This window comes from Enhydra lutris, unplaced genomic scaffold, assembly GCF_002288905.1.
Source record: "Enhydra lutris kenyoni isolate GAN:26980312 unplaced genomic scaffold, ASM228890v2 scaffoldscaffold45, whole genome shotgun sequence".
Classification (NCBI taxonomy): Eukaryota; Metazoa; Chordata; class Mammalia; order Carnivora; family Mustelidae; genus Enhydra; species Enhydra lutris.
In genome coordinates this window covers 11,165,648-11,185,451 of record NW_019154129.1, presented here as the reverse complement: position 1 = coordinate 11,185,451, position 19,804 = coordinate 11,165,648, and positions in this window count along the sequence as shown.

Sequence of the window (19,804 nt, the reverse complement as noted above, 5' to 3'; positions counted from 1 at the left end):
TATCATGAAAGCAGTGAGCTCTTTGAAGGGTTTTAAGCAAGGGAATGATGGATAAAGATATTAAATACTCTTCATCAGCAGCCAGATCAATAGTAGCAGCAAATCATTAGAATTATCACCGTTATTAGCATTATTACCAACTGTTGAGCTGATGCTGAGCCAGACTGTGTATTACATGCTTCCGTATCTGACTCAGTGATGGTATTCCATGCCATCATCATTGTGCACACAGGGAAACTAAGACCCAGGAAAGGGAAGTGTATCATGAAAGCAGTGAGCTCTTTGAAGGGTTTTAAGCAAGGGAATGATGGATAAAGATATTAAATACTCTTCATCAGCAGCCAGATCAATAGTAGCAGCAAATCATTAGAATTATCACCGTTATTAGCATTATTACCAACTGTTGAGCTGATGCTGAGCCAGACTGTGTATTACATGCTTCCGTATCTGACTCAGTGATGGTATTCCATGCCATCATCATTGTGCACACAGGGAAACTAAGACCCAGGAAAGGGAAGTGACTTGGCCAAGTAGAGGAGCCTGGATTCTGTTGTAAGTCATGTCCTGCTAGTGCCTGCATCTTATGGTTCTCAAATGCCACCTGTAAAGGGACACTGGTGGGCATTGGGTCCTGCTCTTAGGGGATCTATAAATGACACAAGAGCTTTTACCTTCACTTGATCAACAGATTCCTTGAGCACCAGTCAGGCACTGTACTAGACCTCTTCAAAAATCCTTTCCCAAAGGCACACAGAATCTCTGCATTAGGCATAATTGAAGTCCTATTTCCCTCTGCTAGCTTTGGGGGAGAAGCAGAAGTATAAGACAAGACCTTGTTTTCAGAGAGCTGTGGATATGGTGGGAGGAAGCCATGGAGTCATGACCACGGAGGACATCAGGGAATGAATGGGACTGTGACTTACAACCATAGCTGGCTGCTGCCATCTGCAGCTGAAGCTCCCCAGAGTGTGGTATCCCTGTGTCCAGAAGACATATACATACCTTGTTTTCTCTCCCATGTAACTCACACTCAGCAGGGTACAGCAGGTACTCTTCCTCTCATGTCCTCACTCTCAGTAAATGGCTCTTCCTCTATCCACCAACCGCATTACCCTTGACTCATTTTCCCCGTCATTCCCATCATACAGTGGATGAGCCTGTGCATTCCATAATTCCATGTCTTAATTCCTTCTTGAGGTCCCCAGCCCCCATCTTTTCCCTTCCTCTCCTCTTCCTGTTTCCCCTCCCCTCATCTGCTTTCTCTCCATCCACCCTTCTGCCCTGGGAATTTGCCAGTATCTTCCACCCAGGGCTTCTCCATCTGGCCATGCTCTGCCTCTGCCCCCATGTGATCTTTTAAAAACATCATCTCATCCGGCCACTTCTTTATTTGAAACACTGCAGAAGCTCTGTTTTGCCTGTAGGAAGCAGTGCAAACTCTCTGTCTTGGAACACAAGACTCTTGAGATCCGGATCCTGGACCCCTGCCAGCCTTGTCTTTTGCCATTCACCCCTCATGAACCTGGGGTTCCACTAAGGCTGGTGACTTGACATGTTACCAGCGTTGTGTTTCATGCCTTTGCCCATGTGGTTCCCTCCTCCTAGAATGCCCTTTGCGTCTGCTGTGTCTACCTGGTGAAGTACTGCTCATGCTTTAAGACTTGGCTTTAGTTTCTCTCAACAGATATTTTTTTTTTTTTTAAAGATTTTATTTATTTATTTGACAGAGAGAGATCACAAGCAGGCAGAGAGGCAGGCAGAGAGAGAGAGGAGGAAGCAGGCTCCCCGCTGAGCAGAGAGCCCGATGTGGGGCTCGATCCCAGGACCCTGAGATCATGACCTGAGCCGAAGGCAGCGGCTTAACCCACTGAGCCACCCAGGCGCCCCTCTCAACAGATATTTTTGAGCACTTTCTCCGTGTGCTAGATTTGGGCCTGGGCAGGCCATGAAGCTACAGAAATGACTATATTAACTCCCTGGGGAGTTGACTTTTTCCCTTAAATGTCACCTCCTGGATTCATTCTTGGCTCCGTCAGAGAAAGTTGGACCTTCTGTTCATGTCTCCTGGTACATCACACCCTGTTGAAGTAACTTATTCAGAAGCCAGTGTGCCCTACTGGACTGGGAATTCTGGCATGAAGGGGCAGGCAGGTAGTATCCTAGTCTTTAGGTAATTTTGTGAAGTGCTCATCATGTAGGAAGACTGTTTGGACCATACCCATGCTTACACATTTAGTCTTTCCACTAACTCTAGGAAGTAAGAGTGGTTATTCCCATTTTACAGATGAAGGAGCCAGGGCTCATGGGATTAAAACACCTAGCTGTGGGCAATCTTCAATCCACAGCCCGACACTGAAGTCCCTTTTCCTAACCACATCACCCTACTGCCTTTCTCAGCTTTCTGTCCTCAGTACCTTACATGGAACTGGGTACACAAGTATTTGCTAAAGGAATCGGACTGCCTGCAGTATGAATCAGAGAGGAGGTAGGGGGAGCAGGTGGGTTAAGAAGGGACCATCCATGTGGGCCTCACTGATAGCTGGACAGTGCCTGGGGCAGTCCCCCTTCACCAGCATGAGTTCAGCAGCCCCATCAGGCTTCCGTGCACCAGGGAGGGGAGCCATCCCCGAAGCCTTTTTTATAATGAGCCCCACAAATGTATTCCCTGGCTCCAGGGAGTGCCCCGTGTGTGCTTGCTGGCCAGTTGTCCGAGGACGCCTGAAAATGAGCTTTGTGCAGAGGAACATTTTCCCTCCGAAGAAGAGACGTGAGATCAAGCCTATGAAGAGCATCACTGCATCCTCCCGAATTGTTGCCTGTGACTCCAGCCGTGCCCCGGGTGACACCATGCCCCTGTCTGTCTCCTGGGCTCTCCCAGACGCTTGGTGTTTTAAGTGGATCAGACTCTTAAACACGCTGGTTAAAAAATAAAGTAAAACAAACAAAACATGCCAGTCTACACCCAGCTTCTATGTGACAGCAGTTTCTTAGAGGAAGGCTTGATCCCAGTTTCAGGGAGTGCTGTCCCCTCTGTGAATGATAGTTTTCATAACCTTTGGCCCAAGTCTTATGTTGTTAAGGTGTCCCATCATCCACCTGTGAGCCCACGTCTGTTGGGGAAAGTGGGGAGGACCCTTTCTGGCCCTCAGCCCCATGGAGGCTTGCTTCTCCTCTCCCTTCCATTCCCATAGACCCACTGCCCAGAGATGCTTCCATCAGGATTTCTGCAGCCTCCCTGCCCATACTGCAGCCCACCCCCAGCAGGACAAAGTCATCACCCAGAGAAGGTGAAAGCTCCTTGCAGCTGACTGTTGTCATTTCCTGCTCATCTGGCCCAATAGGTAACAGAGGAGCCATCTCAGGTGCTGGAGCCCAAGGGCATGGTCAGTCTGGACATCTTCCATCCCAGCTTGGGCCAGGGAATGGGTTCTCCCATTCTCACTCTTTTGGCCTCACTGCTACCAGAGCACTCGGTCCTCCCAGCCAGTCCTGGCCAATTCAACCCGATAAACACTCATACGGGGTGGGGGAGGGTGGGGTGGGGAGGGCACATAGTATAAATTGGTTAAGAATATGTTCTCTGAAACCAGATTCCCAGGCTAGAAAATTTGGCTCTATATCTCATGATCTATGAGAACTTAGGCAAGTAATTTGACCTCTCTGTCTTCAGTGCTCTCATCCTTAGAATGGAACCAAAAATAGTCTTTGTATCACAAAATTGTTAGGATTTAATGCAAGACATTAAACACTTGGAACCATACCTAGCCAAAGGAGTGCACTTCTTCACCATGTTACTGCTACTACTACTACTACTACTACTACTACTACTATTAATATTATTATGACTGAGAGCCCACCCTGCTTCTGACTGAGAATTCCACTGCTCTGAGCACATTTAAGCCTCTGGCAGACCCATTGCCTTACACACCACACCCCCTCTATTCACTGTGGAGTCCTGTGCCAGGGCAGTGGCCGTCCCTGGCACAGAGAGGGCAGTCAGTTGTTTGGCCTGAGAGTGAATGAACATCTCCTCACTTTCTTCTCATCTGCTGGCGCACGGCCTGGCACAGAGTGAGCACTTGATAACTATTTTGGAAGTGAGTTGAGGACTTACACATGTGAATTGATAAACACATGGCTGAAGACCATGTGGCAAGTGACGTAAGAGGTAGCTGATGCCTTGGGGGGAACTCAGGAGCGCGCAGCGTTGTACGCAAATGTGGTACAGCATTGAAGTGTTGTAACAGTACCCTGGGAATTGTTTATTGAGAGCCTAATGCATGTCCAGCACCATCCTCTACAGGATAGGAGTTAATCTTTGGCAGCTAGACATTGGCTTTGATTCCAGGTTCTAACACTAACTGGTTTTGGAAACTTGGGCAAGTTGCTTCATCTGTCTGTGCCTGGGGGCTGGACATCTCCACAATAAGGAGTAAGAAACCAAGATTCAATTCATTTTCTCAGGGTCATAGTGGTGGGAGGAGGGGGCTCTGGAGTCTGAACCATTATTTCCTATTATCACCAAGGACTTGTGAAGGACCCTCTGTGGTGCTGGGAAGATAGGGACAGAAAGACTGTTGAGGAGGAAAGGCAGGGGGCTGCTTCCCTTCTCTCATTTTCCAAGGCTGTCACTCTTACAAACGAGGAGATTGTTTGTCTTCCTCCTTTGACAGGGAGAAGAAGTACCAGACAGTGTCCCGGTGTCTGGGGCAAAAGGCCATCTGGTGTCTCCATTTGTCTCGGAAAGCTAGGGCACATTCCCAGGGCCCCGCTAATGCTCCCTCCATGCAGGGGTGACTTCAGGCTGGTCAGCAGCTTTCAGGGGTGATTGACACATGCAATTTCTCTCCTCCTGTCTGGTCGAGGTGTGAAGGGAAAATTGGATGTTGTTGAATAATTGAAAATGAAAATCCCTCCAAATTGATTCCTATGAAAACAAAATTGAGTTCCACAATTAAGCATCCTGCCTTTGCAGGGCATCTGAGGCCTCTGTCTTCTTAGGCTGTGGACTCAGACATGGCTTTTTCACATGATCCCTTGCATGGTTGGAGCATGGTGGTGGCTTTAGGGATCTTAGGGCAGCTGTGCAGTTGGTAGCATACAAACCCAGAGAATCAACAAAAGGGATTGTTGGGGCTCCCCATCCCTAGTTCCTGGATTCTTGAGGTAGGTTAGGAAATATATCCTTTCCTGCACTTCCCCGGGGCACCCCTCAGTGGCATACTACATGCTCCATCTGGTCTGTGTGCAGAAGGGATATGGATGTGGGCTCTGTCCCTCTACCTCCTTCACTAGGCATCAAACCCTTCACCCATCAAACCCCAACATCATTATACTTTCCAATCCATGGCCTGGAGTATTTCTCTAAGAACTTAGACTCCTGGAATATACTGGACTTTTTACCTGGAGTTCATGGGTGGGACTAATGGGATCCATGAACTTGAATGGAGAAAAATGCTATCATGTTTTTTTTTGGGGGGGGGGGTGCATTTTTGGTTGGTAAAAACCACACAACAGGAAATTTACCATTTTAATCAATTTAAAGTGTACAATTCAGGGGCATTAAGTAAGTTCACAGCCTTGAGCACCAACACCACCCCCTCTAGTTCTCTTTCATTGGGCCGGATGGAAACTCTGTATCCATTAGTCTACTCTCCCATTCCCTCCTCCTCCCTCCCCACCAGCACTTTTCACCTAACCTTTACCAGAAATTTATTATGCCCCTCAAATGGGAATTTCAAAACAAACCACAATAGCGTTAGTGTACCCATGACTCTGTCACAAATAGCAATCTTGGATATTTTCATACCACATTACAATGTTATGGGTATCTTGAAAGTCCTTTATGGCAGGAGTTGACAAATTTTTTATGTAAAGAGCCAGGTAGTAAATATTCTTGGTGCTATGACCCATATGGTTGCTGTCTCAACTATTCAACTAGGCCCTTTAGCATGAAAGTAGCCGTAGGTAGTACATAAACAAATGGGAGTGGGTGTGTTTCAATATAACTTTTTTTATAAAAACAAGTGGTAGGCCAGACTTGATCTGTGGGCCATAGTTTGCTGATTCCTACTTTATGCTCATCTCTATCTCGAAGTTCACTATAGTTATTTGACCACCACTGGATATTATTATTTAATGTGTCAATGAAAAAGCCCATATATAACAGTTCTATTAGGATTCCTTGATACCTATATCTTAACATAACCTCACTTTATCATTCTATGTATATTATTTGCACTTTATAAATGTTTAAAATGATACTTAGGTTTCATCTGACTTCTAAAGAAGTTCATTATACAAACAAGATAGGAAGCCTTAAATCCTTGATGAGTCATCTAGGCAAAGCTAGAATGTCTGTGTTTCAGAAAATGCTTTTCCAGCTTCTCCTTCTATACCTCTGATGACCGAGTGTGGTCTGCTTCCCAGGGAACTTCTTTTGGGGTGCAGCTCTGACGCTAAAAATATTCTTTTTCTTGTTGAGCCCACATCTGTCTCTTTTTTACATGTGGGTGCTGTTCACTCCCCACTTTAAAGCTGTATAGGATAACTTATATTCCTCTTCTACACAATACCTGAAGATAGAACTCTACTCACTTCCCAAGTCCCCTTTCTCTTAGATCAAGAGTCAGCAAACTTTCCTTAGAAAGAGCCAGATGCTAATTATTTTAAGCTTCTAGGTCATGATCTCTATCTTAACTACTCAACTCTTCTATAGTATGAAAGTAGCCATAGACGGTATGCAAAAAAAAATGAATGTGGCTGTGTCCCAATTAAATTTTAGTTGCCAACCCCTGCTTTCAGTTAAAACCTTCCTGGTTCCAAGTCCTCTTGCTATGTTGACCATTTTCCTTTGAACACATACCAGCAAGTCTGTGTGACTCATTCTCTTCTTTATCTATCATCCATCCATCCAACTACCCATCCACCTGTCTACCTGTCCATCCACGCGTCTGTCCATTGGTGCATCCATCCATCCATACATAAGGGAAGGAGACACTTGGTTCATGCATCAGTAATTTACAATTAATAAGCACAGTAGATCTACAAGAAAATTAACGGGGTATTAAACTGAATAATGGTAGGTGGGACAACTACCTAGATGGTGTGATCAGGTTAATTTTCTGACGAAGTGCCATCTTAGCCTAGAAATAAAGGATGGAAAAACATACAGCCATGTAAAGGGTGGGGTTTGAGAATTTCAGCAGAGGGTGAAGTATATGGGGATCCTGGCACAGGGAAGAGCGGTATGCCTATAGACTGAAAGGACAAAAAGGTGGTTGGCTATATTAACTAGCCATTGCTGTGTAACAAATTACCCCCCAATACTTGGTGACTTAAAACAACATTTGTTGTCACACAGTTTCTGAGGATCAGAAATCCAGGTACAGCTTAGCCAGGGCCTCTGTCTCTGACCGGCTGCAATCAAAATGTGTCAGCCAGGACAGCTGTCATCTGAAGGCTCAGCTTAGGCAGGGTCAGCTTTTAAGCTCTCTCACCTTTGCTGTCTTCTGTTCATTAGAAGCAGGTCTGGGGGTCCAGCTCCTACTTCAGGAGAAGGACCACCCAGAGGCGTGAATGCCAGGAAGAAGGGATCACAAGGGACCATCTTAGAAGTTGCCAACCACGTCAGAGTATAGAGGACAGTGGGGAGACTGAGTCAAGGACCAATCTTGCAGAGACTTCAAAGCTGTAGCCACAAGAAGCTCCAGATGGGTTTTAACAAGGAGTCACATGATGTGTGTTTGGTAAAGATCATTGAGAGCGCTGCGTGGAGAATGGATTGAAGGGGCAACGAGAGAAAGTGAGGGGAACCAGTGGGAGGCTGTTGAGATCATCTGGGGAAGAAATAATGATGACTTAGACCAGGGCAGTGACAGTGGGGTGAAGGGAAGAGAAAGGGTGTCAGTTGTATTTTGGAGGTAGAGCCTGGTGTATGTTCTAACGAGCTGCCCACAAGGGAGTACTCAGGGGTCCTCCTCTGCATCTTCCCACTCCCTTTGCCCCCGCTACTTCTTCTCCCTTTAGTAGCACCCCTGCCCACCATCTCCCTAGGCTCCTGTGGGTTGTAGATCTGTTTTCCACAAGCCGAGCATTGACGCAAGAGAACAAAGACTGGGCTAATGCTGTAAATCCTGGATCCAATTTATTTGTTATTTTCACTCATTTGAAATGCACCTGTTACCCCCAAAGGCCTTTGAATGCTATCAACAGCAACTACAGAATCAAAGAGAAATTGGAACCTTTTGGAAAAACCCTCAGTTGTTCAAAGTGGAAACAAACAGGGAAAAATAAGTTTTGTTTTGTTTTTTCTTCTTTAGATAACTTATTGGCATAGATGGCTGGGCTCGTGAAAGACCCTTAGGAGCAAGATTTGAGGATGTTTGCCTTTCCTTTCCTCTTGATTCCATATTCTTCGTTTGCTGAATATATTCAAATGGCCCTGACATTTCATTGCAGGGTTTTAAAAACATTAAACTGCCTCTTTCCTCTAGGCTAGGATTGTTCACCACTCATCTCATGGGCTGCAAAGTCCATTTGCAAATCATCCCCAATATGGTGGTGGCTCAGGGTCTTATGTCAGCTGGCTGAGTGTTGGGTTAGACACCTTTTTCTCAGCAGCTGGGTGGAGTCCGTGAAACTTTATTATCCCCGTTGTGTGTCAAGACTCGCTGTATCTTTCGTGACGGAGTTAGAGATGGGTATCACTTCAACCCCATCCCTAAGAGGGCATAAGGGCATAAGGGCAAAAGGAAATAACTGAATTTCCAGTTATTTGTTCTTTTTTTTTTTAAATTCCCCTATACAAATGAATGGGGCTCAGTGAAAGCAGAGTGTCTATCATACATTGGCAGCAGGGGAAGGGAGGGTTATATAGGGTCAGAACTGCAGGGTGCTGAGTTAGGTCTGAAAGACCCTGGGAGGATGAGGGTCAAGTCCCAGCAGGAATGGTGGCTTCCAGCTCTGTTTGGGTGTCTGTGGGTCTGGTCCAGGAGGTGAGGTGAGACCCCTGGGAAGATGACATATAGCAGCTAGGATGATCTTTGAATCCAAATCAAATCACACTGATGCCTTCTCTGTGTGTTCCCACTGTCCATAAAATAACATTCACATCCTCTCCATGACTGCAGTGTGCCTGGCTGGTCTTGTTGCTGCCTGTTTCCCAAGCAGGCTTTGTTCTCCCTGCCATTCCCTGCGGCTCTAACATCGACCATCTTCTTTCAGTGGCCCAAGGTCAGTCTTGCCTTCAGGCCATTTCCCAGGTATTCACGCTGTCTTCAGGGCATATGGTGACTTCTTCTGGGCATTCACATCTCTCACAGGCCACCTCCTCAACCAGACTGACCAAGACCTTCCCATCTAAATAAGGTCTCTCGTACCTCCATTTCTTTCACATCCCTGTTTTGTTGTTGCCCTCATCACCACATAAAATAATCCTGCAAATGTTTTTTTTGGCTAGTTGAACATCTGTTCTTTTTACCTAAAATAATACAAACATCTACATCACTTCATGTGACGTAGTAGCTGTTCATTAAATATTTAATGAAAGAAAATAATTTTTTTTAAAGATTTTATTTATTTATTTGACAGAGATCTCAAGTAGGCCAAGAGGCAGGTAGAGAGAGAGAGGAGGAAACAGTCTCCCCGCTGAGCAGAGAGCCTGATGCAGGGCTCGATCCCAGGACCCTGGGACCATGACCCGAGCCGAAGGCAGAGGCTTTAACCCACTGAACCACCCAGGTGGCCCAGAAAATAATTCTTAAAAAAACAATGAATGCTTAAGCTCCTTTGGTTAGGAACTCAATCTTAATTCATCCCATGTGTCTACTGCCTAAAATAGGGCCTGGGATATGATAAAGTCTCAGAAAATGTGTATCAAGTGTCTTAATTCTAGAAGAAAGTCATGCCCATTTTGTTGAAGGAAGACCTCAGCCAACAACAGGCTGACTGCATTGAGGAGATGGGACTCAGCTAACAGCTCAGGGCAGAACTGGGCACTGGAAGAGAAACAGAACTGAGTGGGCAAAAGCCAAGTCACCTGGAGCAGATATAACCTGAGAGATCTAAGGGGGGCTAAATCTATGCATATCCTATTCCAGGCCATCCTAAAACTTTGGCAAAGACAGTGAAACTAGATCCTGACCCCAGATAGTTCCCACGTCCATTGGCTAATGGATTGGGGTGGGTGAATCCATAGAAGAAAAGCTGAGGTAGGCACACCATTCTGCTTCTTCCTAGCTGTGTGGCCTTGGGCTGGTTTATTGGCATCTCTGTTTAGTTTTCTTAATGTAAACTTGAGATAAATGATAGCCCAGTTCTTGGGGCTGTTACGAGGATTAGACAGTATACTACATATGAAATGCTTAGTTTGCTGCCTCGCACATTGACAACCTACAGTACACGTTAGCTGTAATTGTTATGTTTCTGATTGTACTGTAATTCCATCTTATATGTCTCTGCCATTAGCACCTCCACGGGGACAGGTGCACAGTCATGGTGCATTCTCTGCAAACCTATCAAATGTCTATTGGTTTCTTAATTGGGGCATCATGGACTCAGCAGAGGGAAGAAGCTGGGTTCTGGGTCTTAGAAGTAAAACAGGAAGAGGAGATGCTCTAGAGGCGGACCTCCTATAGACTCCAGCTCTTAGGGACCACTGCAAGAAAGGGTGTGCCTCTGAGGGTAAATGGAACCCTTGCTATGAATGATAAGGTGAAAGGTTCTCAGTGATCATCTTGATCATGCCCCTGCTAGAATGATCATCAGTGGTGCTTCTATCCCGTTGTGGGCCACAGATCTTTTTGAAAATCTGGTGAAAGCCAGTGCCCTCCCAAAATACATAAGCACAGTTTCCCATTCAGCTTCAGCGTGTCCACAGAGCTCTAAAAGCAGAGTGGCAGGAGGCAAGGTCAGGGCAAGAACCGCACACTTGAGTTGTGGTCATTAACAAGTCTCACTGCTTTTGCCCAGTAGCCCACTGTGAAGAATAAAAGGAGGGTGATAGCTCATTATGATTTACTAATTCAACAAATATCTGTGCTAATAAGTTTGCAGAATGTTAGAAATAAAGGAGGCAATCCATTTGTAGTCTTTCAATTACAAAGGTAACTCAGCTGATACAATGTTACCTATTCAGACACTCTTAGAGGGTCTCCTTTAATTGAAAGATAAGGGTGATGTGTGATCAGTAAATCCAGAACTGACGTTTATTGGTCCTTGAAATGTTTGATGTTGGTGAATCTCTGTCTTGAGAGAGACAGAGACAACACAGGTGGCAGAAAGGAGCCAGGGCGGGGGAGGGGGGGAGCGGAAGGGAGAGTCTTGTTTCCTTTGTTTCTCAGCTTAGTTATCCCTCTCTTCAGTCCAGCCCCTATGCAAATTATTGTAATGTTAAAATTTTGTGAAGATTGGAATCTCTTATGTATTTATGTGGAGGTAAAAAGAATTCACACATACGCTAATCTCCCTCTCCAAACCTGGAGAGGGGAAAATTGCATTTGGTGATCTGTAGTTGAAGTTCACTTTCTGAAATGTGAGTGACCTGCCTGCCTTTAGGGAGCAGGAAATGTGTCCTTTCTGGATCAGGGCCTGACCTGGCCTTGAACATCCTACAAGACAGGATGCTTAAGCTGAGCAAGAGTGAGTGCATGATAGCATGTCAACACCACGAAGACGTGCATCCCAGGCAGTGGAGCCTTGCATCCAAGGGCCTTGGGCGGAGGCAGAGCAGGGCATACAAGGACTGCTGCAAACAGCAAACTATAAATGCATTGATCAGCTTTGCAGGACACAGTATCACACATCTTGTTCTGATTAGTTCTGATGAGGGGGATTGGGGAAGCTTAGTGGAGAAACAGATTTGTGTACCTCAATCCTGGTACTGCCAGACTTTATGGGTATCAAAAATCTCTGTTCCTGAGCCCTGCCTTGGATCTACTGAATCAGCATTTCAGGGACAAGAGCCAGGAGTCTGTATTCCTAACAAACACCCCAGGGGGTTTGGAGGCAGGTGGCCCTTTGAGAAATGCTGGACTAGATGATATCCAAGGATACTTCTTTCTCAAGGTCTTATAAGGAAAACAGTCTCATCTTCCACCCCCATAAAACGTGTTTCCTGTCTCATCCATTTTAGTTCTTGATTAAACTCAATTTGGCAAGTTGTTAATATCTGATTACTTATTCATCTTCTGTAGTATTTTTGTGGGGGACAATTGATGAAAATCTCCTTGAGGAGCCATGCCTGTACATCCTCCCATGGCACAGTCCCAGGAAAGACACTGGACCCAGGCTCTTGTCTATCCTTGCCCCTTTGGGTGGTGAGGACACAGTGATGTCTGGGGAGGACCAGGGACATTAGGAGGCTGACGCTGCTTGGAGGAAAGCTTTGGGCTTCAAGTTGAGAACTCAGATTAGTCCCTGCCAGAAGTTAGAATGTGAGGCAATTTAGCAAATTGTAGCTTGCAGCAGATGTTTAATTAGTCGTGAGGCTGTGGGATGACTGAAGTCTGTGGGATGGGAGGGCAGTTCTGTCTGCCTCTGCCGCCACTGCCAACAAGGGGGACGTGGGCTCTGCAGCTGGGGGCGGGGGGGTGGTGAGGCTGGGCCAGGAGAGCCAGACCCTGGTCTGGAAACCCAGAAAACCAGGAAAGAAACATGAAGGGGGGTGGGCCCGGGATATGGGAGGCCTAGGGAGCTGAGAAACTCCGTATGAGGGCATAGGCCACTGCTGAGACCCTTTCTCCAGCTGGGGAGGTCCGAGGCAGTTTTGCCCTTTACACACCCAGGAGACTTTTCTCAAGTTGTCCCAAATTGACTTGTTTATCCTTAACCCTTACTTGCTCCTCCTCCATACCCCCCATTTCAGTGGCTAGAACTGTGATCCACTCGGTACCTAGGACCCATCCTTGATACTTCCTTATTCTTTGCCCTCAACATACAGTGTATCGCCAAGTCTGCCAGGTGGACCTTCTAAACACAATGCAAAACCACCTCTCCATCTTCCCCTCCTTTATGCCAGGATTTCTCACCATTGGCACTTCCACCATTTTGGGGCCGGGTAATTCTCTATTGTGAGTGACCTTCCAGTGCACTGTTAGGATGTTTAGCTGCATCCCTGGTCTCCATGTACTAGAAGCCAGTAGTACGCCACCCCCCCCCTCCAACCCCTGAGGTTGTGACAACCTGAAATATCTCCAGACTTTGCCAGATGTTCGCCAAAGGTCAAAATTGCCTTGGTTGAGAACATCACTCCCCACCAGCCCAGGCCACCTCTTTCTCTCCAAGGATCTTTGCACCACTTTCTTGACTTGTCTCCCATTTCCATCCTTCCCCCAATGCATCCTCCACACTGAAGCCTAAGGGATGTGTCCCTAATGGAAACTGGATTATGCAGTGCTCTTACATACAATCCACCAGTGGCCCTGGTACCTCCAGAAGGACCCATATTCCCTAACATGATTTAGAGGTTTCTTTCATTAAGGCCTCTGTCCACACTTCTAGCCTCATTATCTATAACTGACCCTCTCACCCCCTCTGCTCCAGTCCCCCTAGAATCCTGTCGTTTTCCTGACTGCCCCTTCTAGCCCCTACTTCTCCTCCACAGAGCTTTTGCACATAGTCATTATATTCCAGGTCTTCTAGACTTTTCTCGGTTTCTTGAAGACACGCCTACTGCTCCCTCTACTGAAACACCCTCAAGTGTCCTGGAATAACTTAAGATGAGGGTTTGTCTAGCTGGCAGGATCCTAAGTGATCTTACTGGCTGTGTGTTTCGTTCTTTTGTCCCCGTCCAAATCTGACCAGAGATAGCTTTCTGAGAAACTACATAAGCCTCAATCACAGTGACTCCCAGCCCCATTCTGTATCTCTTCCTGTTCCCAGTTCAACTAGTTACTGCCCACACCTTATTATTGGGGCAGGAGAGGGGCAGAAATGCCTTTTTTAGGAAAGCCAGTGGGGCGAAGCCAGCCTCTTCCTGTGTCCTGGGAAGTTCCTGATAAAACTGGAGTTTTCTGTGTTTACATCTACCCCTGGTTTAATTTCAGGGCTCCTTGTGATTTCAAGTACAGCTCATCAGTCACGACTCATGTAATGTTAGCTTTCACACCTAGACTTGCACAAGGGCAGGGTAGACCATGCGTATCTTCCTGATCACAGCATCTCTGGTGTTTCCCTGGGTATGAACTATTTTCCCAATAAGTACCCTCAAATTCATTGGATTTGAAAATTCTATATAAAGCTCCCTGGGAAGCTGGCTCAGATTTCCACTTCAGAAAAAGACAACATGGGTTCACCCTGCATTCAAGATATCTGGACTCTGGTTCTGGGACTGGTGTTTACTTATTATGTGACAGTGACTAGGTTACCTTCTCTCTCTGGATCTGTGTTTTGTTATTTGGATAATGGGAGCTTGGATCAATGAATACCTATATCCCTTCCAGCTCTAATATTGGTGAAAGCTATTCATGAAGCAAGCACAATAGAATCTGCCTCCACAATAATCATAATAATAGTTAATCCTGACTAAGCACGTTTTGCAGACAACCTCTTGAACTCACAACAGCCCTATGAAGTACTTCTCTTATTATTCCCATGTTCCAGATGAGGCAAAGGAAGCCAGAGACATTACTCTCTATACTCATGGTCAGTTAGAGAACTCTGTTTCTCACCCAGAAGGCATTTGACAACATTCTGGAAGCATTTTTAGTTCCACAGCTCAGAGTGGGGAGTGCTCCTAGCATCTAATGGTTGATCTAATATTGACCAACATAATGCCCTGGGGACCCTCTACAGCAAAGGAATTATCTGGCCCCAAATGTCAATGGTGCCGAGGTTGAAAAACCCTGACTTAGAGCTAGACTCGACTCAACACCGACTAACTAGTAGATTCCATGCTCTGTGCCACAGCATTCCAACTGGTTCAGTCCCCAGAAAAATTTCACCACCCTCCACTTGGCACCTATCAGGGAGAAAAAGTCTTTAAAAGTCAAAGAAATTGGAACCAGAAATCTGATGTCTCTAACTGGGAGGGAACTAAGGGTTTTGTCAAGGACCTACCTTCTGTCCAAAGCCATTTTCTCAGTTTGTGGCCACAATTCTTTCAGCCCCTCCCCAGCCATTAAGCATCCTATTGGCATTATCTTGGCCTGGCTCATCAGGTGAAGACTTCCTACAACCACCCCCCAACCCTCCACCCCCGCCCCAGTACAACTTAGGAAATAGGATCGAGTGCTGCATCACCCAGCGTGCTCTGAGCTGCAGACAACACACCCAGGCAACAGAAGCTTACCAATACTGGCCCTGAGTATCTTACTCAACAAGAAGACTTGAGTCAGGACTAGTTCAACAGCATTAAGAATCCAAACTTGGCTCCACAATTTTGCTTCAACACCCCCAGCAATCACTTTCATCCTCACGTTCTTGGCTGCCAGAGCTCCAGGCATCATGACCTCCCACTGAGTTTCAAGGCAGGAAGTGGACAAATGGAAGCTTTTTCTTCTTGCAGCTCTTTTTATCTGAGGAATTGCTTTCTGCAAAGATGGCCTGACTGGCAGTCCTCCTCTTGCAGCTCATTTGGTAGAATCAGTCTCATGGTCACCCCTCTGGGCAATCACGACTAGGGAGCTAAGGCAGATAAGAGGGAAGGTGTTTGGAATGGCTATTGCGTAAATAGCCAGTCGGGTCTGCCACAAGCATCTGCCATGTGCCAGAGATGTGTCAGACCCTGGGAATAGTAACCAAGACACTCATGGTCCATTGCTTGCCATCCATCTAATATCTAACTCAATAACACTCTCCCCCAATTTCCCCACATCTATAGTCAGCAGAGACATTAGGTCCCCACTGTCTTTTACAAAGTGATTTGGGCACTTGGGCAGGTGACAAATATAGGACAGTATTCTAGCGTCTCAATTCTAGCCTCCTCTTGGCTTTCCCACCTCCCTGCAGTTCTGTCCTTACTTGAACCAGAGGCAGCACATCTGCACAGCAGTGAATCAGACAGCTCTTCTAAAGAGTCTGGAAGAACAAAGCCACTCCTAGAGCGGCCACCCCCTCTCCCTGGTGTCTGGTGGCACATGGGATGAGGCTGTGGCTCCAGAGTAGCTCTGCTGTGCTCAGTAGAAAGCCATCCCATGCTGGCTGGTCCGGAGGTGATCTGGCTTTGCCTCTCCTCTCTCCTGTGCCTTAGGGACACGTGGGACACAGCTCTCCCTGTGTCATCACAGTTTTTAGATACAGTTCTAGAAGAAAGGGCTTGGATGGAGAAAGGAACTGCTAGGCTGAGAATCTGGGCTTCACAAATGTGAAGAGATATCAAGGGGATGAAGACTTAGATTATTAGTTAGAAGTGAGGCCAATGGTCAAAGTTACCTGGAGATGTGTGTGGACATAGCAGAGGGAAAGAGCCCTCTAACAGCAAATGGGCTCCAGCATGGACCTGGCCACCTACGTGAGGAGGCAGTGAACCCTCCATCATGGGAAACATACTGATGAAACCTGGAGGAGCACCTCTCGGTTCACTCTGGTGAGAACATGGGTTGTCAGAGGCCTTCCTGCAAACGAGACACTGAGCCTGTCTTGCATTTGAATGACCTGGTCTCTTCCAGGCTCCTTTCCTATGTGGGGCAGTGAGCTTCTTGCCCTTGGAGTGCTCCTAAAGCTGGCCATTGTTCTTCAAGGATGCTATAGGGAGCACTTCACTAGTAGGTAAGGCTTGTTAAGAGTGTGTCTTTTTAAAAGTGTCTTCATTTGGCTTGGAAGCACTTAAAGGAGAAAGAAGAGGGCAGAAGTCTCCCTTCATGGAGGATGGTCTCCATACCTTCCCTTCCCCCGTTCCTCCAGGTGCCACAGGGGTAGGGAATGCTGTTGTGGAGCTGTGGACACTAAACACCACTGTGCCTTTGCTCTGGGAAGACTGGAGGTACCATCGTCTGCGAGAGTCTCAGCCATGCCCCACCCTCTTCTTCCTCACTCTGTGTTGGTGCCAATTACAGTTATCCTGCCCATAGGGAGATGTTGAATCTCTTGAACCATGGACTTGGCATGTCAGGTTCCTGGAGAGTACTCTTCAGAGTGAAAAGGAGCCGGAGCTGCTGAAATCAAGTTCGGACTTGTTAGAGGGAATCGTGTTGAAAAGGCACCCCAAACATGTTAACTACAGCTGTTCCCAGCCCTGGGAGAATGCTGATGATTTTCCTGGCAAGATGCGGGAGATCATCATATGAGAAGTAGTTAAGCAATAATTTAACATTGTTGTTCCTCCGTAAGCTGACGCGAGCTGCTTCTGGCAGGAGGGTTTGGGAGAATTTTGTTCTCTCTGTGGGAAATCACAAAGCCCTTCAATTTGATTTTCATTTAAATCTTGGAATGTTTGGTTTAGGTATTCATTCATTCATTCATTCATTCATTTATTCATTCATTCATTTATAAACACTTATTAAGCACCTCCTATATGCCAAGCACTGTTTAATTTCACTTCCTAAATGCTTGCTGCAGATGTTCATTCCTTTATCCATTTATTCGTTAATTTATTTAGTAAGCGTTTCTTTAAGCCAAGTGCATGCCCAGCTCTGTGCTAGGTGCTGGGGTATTTAAATATAGGAGTTAATGAGATCTGTGCTTTTCCTTCAGAGAATTGATTGTTCTGTGAGGAAATGGACATGTAAGGAAGTAAACAGAATACAAGGGTTAGTCTTATAACAAGAGCATGGTTGGGTTCTGTTTACTGAGCATCTCCTGTGTACCAGTCACCTTATCTACATTATTATTTGTAACAAATTATGACCAAGCTATTCCTTGAAGCAAGGTGGCCATTAGCATCCCAGTTCTCTAGATGAAAAAAGAGAGCTTCTGAGAGGTGAGCTACCTTGCCCCAAGCTATACAGCTATAAGTAACAGAACTAAGATCCAAACCCCAGGCTGTCCTTCTCTAAAGCCCACCCGCCCACTCTGCCATGTTGCCTCAGGCACAGATGAGAGAGAAAAATGCAATAGAAGCAAACAGAAGTGGGGAACAAGCTCTGATGAGGGTGACTGTCTTGGATTTGGGAGGCTGAATGTAAGGGTTTTGCCTTCAGAGATCAGGAGAGCTTTCCCAGGGAGATGAACATAGTGTCTTGGAAAAACTGTGCTGAGGTGAGTGAGAAAGTTGGGAGGGCACAAGACGGGAACCCCATTTCTAAGCTGCCCAGATGATCTCTGTTGGTTTGTTCTGCTGCAGCAAAGGGATTATGTATCTCTAAAATGAAGGTTTAGCATTTCAGAGAGCCAGGACCCTTAGCCTTCACCCTCCTGAAACCTGGACACAAAGGACAGTTACCATTAGTGTTAAAGTTTTATATCCATCCTACTTTGAATCGGATCCTCCGCCCAGACATCAGTGCAGAATTGCCAGCAAGAAAGGACGTGTACTGCATTTTAAAATCTGGTTGGTGTGGCTGATTATACATGCTGTTCTAAAGAGTCCTGGAATACAGTTTCCCATCCCACAGGAGTCAAGGCTGGTCCCCAAAGTAATTGGCGTTGCATTATTGATAAAGGTGTTGGGCTGTGTGGGGACAGTGGTATCAGTCTTCCTCCCTGACGTCTGATTACTCCACGCAGCAACTCTGTTCACCTTGGGCATGCGTACAATTCTGGTAGCATAGATGCCTTCATTAACCGGCAACTTCAAAATGTGCTGTGTCTAAGGGAAAAAGAGAGGTGGGAAAATCAGCAGCATGTCAGTTTTGGAATATTTGTCCTGAATTTATTAAAAAAAAAAAATTGGACTTCTGTTCTCTGGTCCTTTCTCTGCCGTCTTAGAAATTGGATTAGTCATTATTAAACATTTTGAAGTGGAATAAAAAGAGGGAGAAGATTCCAAGGGCACATTGCGACTTTGATCTTAACAGAGCTGTCGTTGTCAGGAGCCAACACAAAGGCGGTTTGCGTTACACATTGAGATCCTGGTAATTAGGGCCTTGTAATGACCCGTTCCAAAAAGAAACAGCTCTGTTCCTTATTTGCCATTAAGAACACCAAGAGTTTATTTGCAGAGAATTGGGTTTAATTCAATTAGCAGGAATTGTGAAGCATTCACAACACAAGGTATATTAGCCCAGCACTTCGTTTGTAATGAGACCCAAAAAGCATTTAGGGAAAGAAAAGCTAATTATCCAAGATTCTTTTTTTTTTTTTTTTTTTCAATAACATGGAGGGTTTCGTCCAAATTTCAGAGGCCTGTATTCCCAAATCCCTTAAGCTTTAATTAATGATTAACAGAGCAGCAGGATGTGGAGAGGGACAGGAAAACTTTGCCACAAAGTCAGTGCCAAGGGGTATTATTAATAACCCCCACCCCGAGACAGCACTTCACAGTTTACAAAGCGTTTCCACAGCCATTATCTGCTCTGAATATTCATTTCCTTCTCCTTCTGGGCCAATTCCCCAGTGCTGGGAGTATTTCTCTGCAGCCTATCTTGAGTCTCAGCTCTTGGTTTGTACATCAGAGCAAGCGCTCAGCCAGCCTGACCATGTGCTGTAGGAGATGGACACAGGAAGCTAGTGGCAAGTGTGGATTCAGCTCTCACTTGCACCTTCTTCCAGGTTTATAACCTTAGGTGGTGGCTGGACTTCTTCAAACTTCAGTTTGTTTTTCTTGTTTACCGTCATCTGTCCCATCTGTCACTGTGTTGTCCGGTTTGGTGGCCACAGCTACACGCGACTAGTTAAATGTAAATGAATTAATGCAAATTGGTGGAAACCCAGTTCCTCAGCCACACTAGGCACATTTCAAGGGTACAGTAGCCACACAGGGCTGGTG